The sequence below is a fragment of the Triticum urartu genome, chromosome 2, assembly GCF_003073215.2.
Source record: "Triticum urartu cultivar G1812 chromosome 2, Tu2.1, whole genome shotgun sequence".
Taxonomy (NCBI): domain Eukaryota; kingdom Viridiplantae; phylum Streptophyta; class Magnoliopsida; order Poales; family Poaceae; genus Triticum; species Triticum urartu.
In genome coordinates this window covers 340,284,349-340,291,623 of record NC_053023.1, presented here as the reverse complement: position 1 = coordinate 340,291,623, position 7,275 = coordinate 340,284,349, and positions in this window count along the sequence as shown.

Genomic DNA, 7,275 nt, shown 5'->3' with positions numbered 1-7,275 from the left:
TCCAACATTTACTATTGTTGAGTACCTAACCGGGAGTGAACTAAATAATCGAATGTGGTGTTTCGTCAACATGCATCTTGTTATGTGTTGAGCTCCACTTAACTTGTAGTTTTGTTTGTGCACTTTGCCAGGCCATGCATATTTAAACCGGACATGTATCATCCTTGGTTGTGCACCATGCCATGTTTATGCTTATGTGTTTACCATGTGGCTTGCTTCTTTCCGGTTTGCTTCTCTCGTTAACCAATATGGGATTCGTTCGACTGCGTCCGTTTGCCTTCTTCATGGACCCATTCTTCTTCCTTGAGGGATCTCAAGCAAGATGACCATACCCTCGATATCACTTCTATCTTTGCTTGCTAGTTGTTCGTTCTATCGCTCTGTCGCGCTACCTACCACTTGTTATATCATGCCTCCCATATTGCCATGTCAAGCCTCTAACCCACCTTCCTAGCAAACCGTTGTTTGGCTATGTTACCGCTTTTGCTCAGCCCCTCTTATAGCATTGTTAGTTGCAGGTGAAGTTGAAGTTTGTTCCATCTTGGAACATGGATATGCTGGGATATCACCTTATCTCTTATTTAATTAATGCATCTATATACTTCGTAAAGGGTGGAAGGCTCGGCCTTATGCCTGGTGTTTTGTTCCCCTCTTGCCGCCTTAGTTTCCGTCATACCGGTGTTATGTTCCTTGATTTTGCGTTCCTTACACAGTTGGGGTTATGGGACCCCTTGACAGTTCGCCTTGAATAAAACTCCTCCAGCAAGGCCCAACCTTTGGTTTTACATTTGCCTAACAACCTATAACTTTCCCTTGGGTTCTGCAGACGCGAGGGTCATCTTTATTTTAACCCCCCAGGCCAGTGCTCCTCTGAGTGTTGGTCCGAACTGGGCAGCCTGCGGGGCCACCTCGGGGAAACTTGAGGACAGGTTTTACTCTTTGCTTGACCTATCCGGTGTGCCCTGAGAACGAGATATGTGCAACTCTTATCAGGATTTGTTGGCACATTCGGGTGGCTTTGCTGGTCTTGTTTTACCATTGTCGAAATGTCTTGTAACCGGGATTCCGAGACTGATCGGGTCTATCTAGGAGAAGGAGTATCCTTCGTTAACCGTGAGAGCTTGTGATGGGCTAAGTTGGGACACCCGTGCAGGGAATAAACTTTCGAGAGCCTTGCCCGCGGTTATGTGGCAGATGGGAATTTGTTAATATCCGATTGTACACAACTTGACACTTGACTTAATTTTAATGTATCAACCGCGTGTGTAACCGTGATGGTCTCTTTTCGGCGGTGTCTGTGAAGTGAACACGGTCTTGGGTTATGTTTGAACATAAGTAGTTTCAAGATCACTTCTTGACCACTTCTAGCTTCACGACCGTTGCGTAGCTTCTCATCTAACTCTTATTTCCGTATGTTAGCCACCATACTTGCTTAGCGCTTGCTGCAGCTCCACCTCATTACCTTATCCAACCCATAAGCTTAAATAGTCTCGATCTCATGGGTGTGAGATTGATGAGTCCCCGTGACACACAGATACTTCCAAAACAATTGCAGGTGCCGATGATACCAGTGCTGGTGATGCTACCAAACCCAAGTGGGAGTTCGACGAGGACCTTGGTCGTTATGATGTGCCGTTTCCTGATGATTAGTAGTGGAGCCCAATTGGGACGATCGGTGATCTAGCATTGGGGTTTATCCTCCTTTTTCATTTGGTTGTCCGTAGTCCGACTATGATTGTACTCTAATGTTGTATGACTTATTTGAATATTGTGTGACGTGGACAGTGTAAGCCAACTCTATTTATCCATTTCTTGTTCATTACAAGGGATGTTGTGAAGATGACCCTTCTTGAGACAAAACCACTATGCGGTTATGCCTCTAAGTCGTGCCTCGACATGTGGGAGCTATAGCCCGCATCGTGGGCGTTACAAGTTGGTAATAAGATCCATCCCCGACTTAGGAGCCCCCTGCTTGATCAAATCGCTGACGTTGTTGAGTCTAGAACAAAAATGTTTTGAGTCTTAGGATAATCTATATCGTAGAGTAGGAATCTTTTTAATCCTCAGTCCCTTCGTCACTCTGGTGAGGTCTCCTGACGTAGATGTTTTGACTTTTCTCTCCTCAAATATCATGATTTGTTTTAGGATCACACGGGTATCTTGGGATCATTATGATATTCTTGTGACGAGAACATTGTTCTTGGTGCCTCCTGACATTTAGGGGTTGTGGCAGTGTCCCGGGGAGTTGAGCTTCGAGGTGTGTCGTCATAATTTTATCGTTGCAGTTCTAGAATACTTGAGTTCGCCGACATAAAAAATCTCTTTTATGCAGTTGTTGGTGAGATAACCTTGACGCTACCCAGTACTGGGGCGGGAGTTCGGGAGTATTGCCATAACTCGCATAACGAATGCTTTTCGAAGGTTGAGGTACACGATTTCTGGAGTTTTCTTGATTATGTGTTGACGGATGGATATAGTTGGAGCGTAGGGCTTGTTAGTTGTGTGATATATATGATGCCTCCCTATATCCCTAGCACCAGATTGCATAACCAGAAAGTTTTGGGATTTTTCAGGTGGAAATTCAAGTATCACATAGGATATCTTTCCAACAGACACATGCTATGATATGGGATCTATCATATGTTTGTTTCCGGCTTATTCTGCAAGCCAAATCCTTGTTTTGTTTTGATTGTGGTATTCGAGTTGCTTCGAAGTCAAATGTTGATTCCATGCCTCTTTCTAAGCGGTGTTCTCATATTTTGTGGGGGTACTAATCCTTCTTGATCATTGAGATGGTCCTGCCAATTCATTTCCAACCAGCGTGCTTCTCTTCAAGTGGATCCGATCATTTCAACATTTGCGAGATGAATTCTCAATTCTTTGCAACGGTGTTTGTTTCATCCGTCCCATGTTGCATTTGTTTTAGCCATGCTCCCACCCTATTTCTTCAAGGACTAAGATGTCTTAACCAAGTATCCATCTTATTGATGTGAAGTCTCTCCATTATTTTTTCTTATATGTTCTTATCCGATGATTCTCCGGAAGATACTAAGGGAACTTCGAGTTTATTATTCTTTGTTTTCTTTTCTTCTCTACTGGATTAATTCAAGCTTCGGTGTTGATCATATATCTTCCTTTGGTTTCACATATTTTTCCCATGTTAATTTCTTATCCAAGGCTCTCTTATTTATTCACCTCTGCGAATTCATATCCGAAGTGTTGACAGAAGCTTCATGTTTCCATTCTAAATCCATTCAAGTTATTTCGAGGTTGTTATCTCATTCGACCATTTAATTCAACCGGTGCAATATTTATTAAAAATCATTTCAACGGTGTTTCTCTTGAGTGGGCCCTAACCCACAAGTCTTTTCCCAGGATCTTACCTGACTCTTCTAATTTTCCCGGAGCTATTCCCAAATTCTTTTCGAAGTTTGACGTAAGAATGAATCTCATCAGTCTGATGTTTTCCAAGATCGATTTCAAATTATTTTTCATTGTTGGATCAACCTCTTTTTTTTTCATTCTCCGGGAGTATCTCAACATTTCATGGTGGTGTTTCTCATCGTCATTCTCTGCATTTGAAGACCGAAGAAGATTTTCTCTTAAATCTTTATCCATTCTCTTCAAGATGCGTAGTTCAAGCTTGATGTCATCCTGTCATAGTTGTTTTCGATCATGAGAATTCTTTTCACCCATCTAGAGCAATTCAGGAGTCTTTTCAGTTTGATTCTCTGGAGCCCATCATCTTAGAATTTTATTCGTTTTCACCTTTCAACTCTAGCTCAACAATTCTCCTGAATTGTTGTTTCTCCATTCATCTCCAAATCTTACCGGTGCATCATTAAAGTATTCTTAAATCAGCTCGGGATCTCTTCGTTCACTTGTATCTAAATTCTCTCAAGTATCTTTACTCGTTTTCCAATTCTTCCCAGTGAGTTGAGCCTTTGCCACTTTCTTTTTCAATTCTTACGGTGGTTCGTTCAAGATTCCTCTTCCTTTGTTACCGTATCAATTCATTCATTCTTCCCAAATCCTACCAGTGGTTCGTTGAAGACCTTCTCAAGTTTGCGCTATGTCTAACTCAATCCTTTCTACGAAAATAAGTAGTATGCCAAATCCGTTGCTTGTCATCAATTCAAATTGATGAAGGATACGCATAATGTATTTCTTATTATTGTTTCCTCCAAGTGATCTAGTTTCTCCTTTCCAGACTTGTTCTTCAAGTCACATTTCTTGTTCGAGATGCTTCATCTTTTCTTTTCTGGAGTTCCAAGTTCTTCCGCATTATCTCGTCGCGAAGCTCCATCTAAATAATCGCAAGGCTTCACCTTGTGTTTTCAACTTCTCTTTCTTCCTATCATCCTTTTATTACCAAAGTTCTTTTCAGCTTTCCTTTTGTTTGATCATTCTTTATTACCAGAGTTCTTCATGCAGGCTCTGCATGGTGGTTCGTCAAGGATTCTTTTAATTTTTCAATTGTTCTTCCAGATTTCTCTCGAAGTTATGATCAACCAAGCTATACTCAAAATTGACTATGGTGCTCAACATGTGTTTTGTTTTGAGGAGTACAAGCATTCTTCATCTTGCATTCCAAAGAGCAATTCTTTCTAACTTATCTTTCGAGATGGCGTTATATCATTCTTGACAATTTCCATTCTTGTTTCACGATTCACATGTTGTCAAGAACGAGGTGTTTTAAATCCATCAATCTCTTCATTGGAGTTATCTTGGGTTATATTTCAACTAAAGCTTTCGCTAACACTACTGGAATCAGCTTCTTTGCCATCCGCCATGACGGACGGCAAAGCCGTGGATCACGGATGGCAAACTTCTTTGCCGTCCGCCAGTAGACGGCAAACTGTCCGGATGAACACGTGCCAGCATAGGCCTTCTTTGCCGTCCGCTTCCCGGAAACGGACGGCAAAGGATTGTGCCGTCCGCCGTTGGTGGCCAGCAGACGGCAAGGATCGTGGACGGTAGTGAGGTGGGGTGAGAGCCGTTAGGGGTTAACGGCATGCTTTGCCGTCAGCCAGGGGACGACAAATAGGCTAAGGTCTTTGCCATCCGCTGGCAGACGGCAAAGTGCTCAAACATGCCAGTCCCAGGAATCACAGGTAGCTGCCATGTGGCATGTTTGCCGTTAGCTAGCTGATGGCAAAGAACTTTGCCGTCAGCTAGCTGACGGCAAAGAGCCTGTACAGCCCTGTTTTTAATTTAATTCATTCAATTTGACAGCAATTCACAGATATACACAGCAATTCACATATATACACAACAAGCATATCCAACACACAAGTTTCATCATATATACATACATAACCAACACATATATAGTTCCGTCCTTACATATTACAAAAGTTTCACATTGTTCATCCAACACTGTTATCCATCCATCCATATAACAAGTTCCAACCATGCAAGTTCATTGATACAAAATAAAAGCTCAATTGGAAAAGAAGCACCCCATCCATGCAAGCTTCTGTGAATTAAATCAAATCAGCAAAATGATAAACAAGATTTTAGAAGAAGAAGAAAACGAAGAAGAAGAAGAAGAAGAAGAAGAAGAAGACTATAAGAAGTAAGCATACTTAAGTAAAATGGAGCTAACCTAGAAGAAAATGAAGAAGAAGAAGAAGAAGACTAGAAGAATACTAGAAGAATAAGAAGAAGAAGAAGAAGAAGAAGAAGAAGAAGAAGAAGAATAAGAAGAATACTCTAAACTTATTATGTAAATTTGGTCATTTTGTACTAACATAAGTAATTTTGGAGTTAACCTATAGGAAAGTAAGTATATTACAGCTAACTTAGAGCTAACTTATGTCATTTTGGAGAAGAAGAAGAAGAAGACTATAAGCTTATTATGTAAACTTGGTCATTTTGTGCTAACATAAGTAATTTTGGAGCTAACCTATAGGAAACTAAGCATGTTAGAGATAACTTAGCATATTAGAGCCAACTTAGATACAATGGAGCCAACCTAGCTAATTATGCCATCTTTGAGTGAACTAAGCATATTAGAGCTAACTTATGCCATTTTGGAGAAGAAGAAGACTATAAGCTTATAATGTAAACTTGGTCATTTTGTGCAAACATTAGTAGTTTTGGAGCTAATCTATAGGAAACTAAGCATGGTAGAGATAACTTAGCATATTAGAGCCAACTAAGGTAAAATGGAGCCAACCTAGCTAATTATGCCATCTTTGAGTGAACTAAGCATATTAGAGCTAAATTAGAGATAACTTATGTCATTTTGGAGAAGAAGAAGAAGAAGAAGAAGAAGAAGACTATAAGCTTATTATGTAAACTTGGTCATTTTGTGCTAACATAACTAATTTTGGGGCTAACCTATAGGAAACTAAGCATAGTAGAGATAACTTAGCATATTAGAGATAACATACGTAACTAAGCATATTAGAGCTAACATAGGTAACTAAGCATATTAGATCTAACTTAGAGCTAACTTATGTCATTTCGGAGGAAACAAAGCTAAGTATATATAGATCATTTTGGAGATCTGACATACCTGACATAGTTCAGTTCTCATTGTTATTCTCCTTCTCTTTCCACAGCCTGATGCACCAAGAGCGGCGAGGCGGTGGAGGCAGTGGGATGTAGTCTTCTACCACAATTGGCGTGGTCATGTCACCCAGCTGTGGGATCGCCGGTGCCACCACTGGCGCGAGGTCATTGTCAGGCACCACCACCATCGCGAGGCCATCTTCAGGCAGGACAGGCACGACCATCGCTAGGTCATCCTGAGCCACCACCATCTCTTGCCCATTGTCAACCAGCACCATCTCTTGCCCTTGGTCAGCCACCACCATCGCTAGGTTATCCTCAGCCTGATGCCCACTCTGCTCCTCTTCATCCCCACTCCAGTCCGGATCATCCTCCTTGCTGTCTTTGCTGCAGCCAGAATCGCTGCTGCTTTTGCTACAACCAGAATCGTTGTTGCTTTTGCTACAGCCAGAATCGCTGCTACTTTGGCTGTAGCCAGTATCGCTGCTGCTGCTCCCATTGCCTATCCAAATGCAACAATGACCGTTAACAATCGATCCGAGACAAAGCCAAATGTAGAGGAATAAGAAGAGGCAGAACGTATTGGCATCATCGTTGTCAGCGTTGAGCATGTCACACATAGTCGCGTTGAACCCCTTCATGTTGAGCATGGTGGTGTCGTCTTCGTACCTGAAGAGAAGGAAGTACCACTACCGCAGGTCGTACGCATGGTAGAACAGCTCCCAGCCACGACACAGGTACATGTGGCCCTCCTTG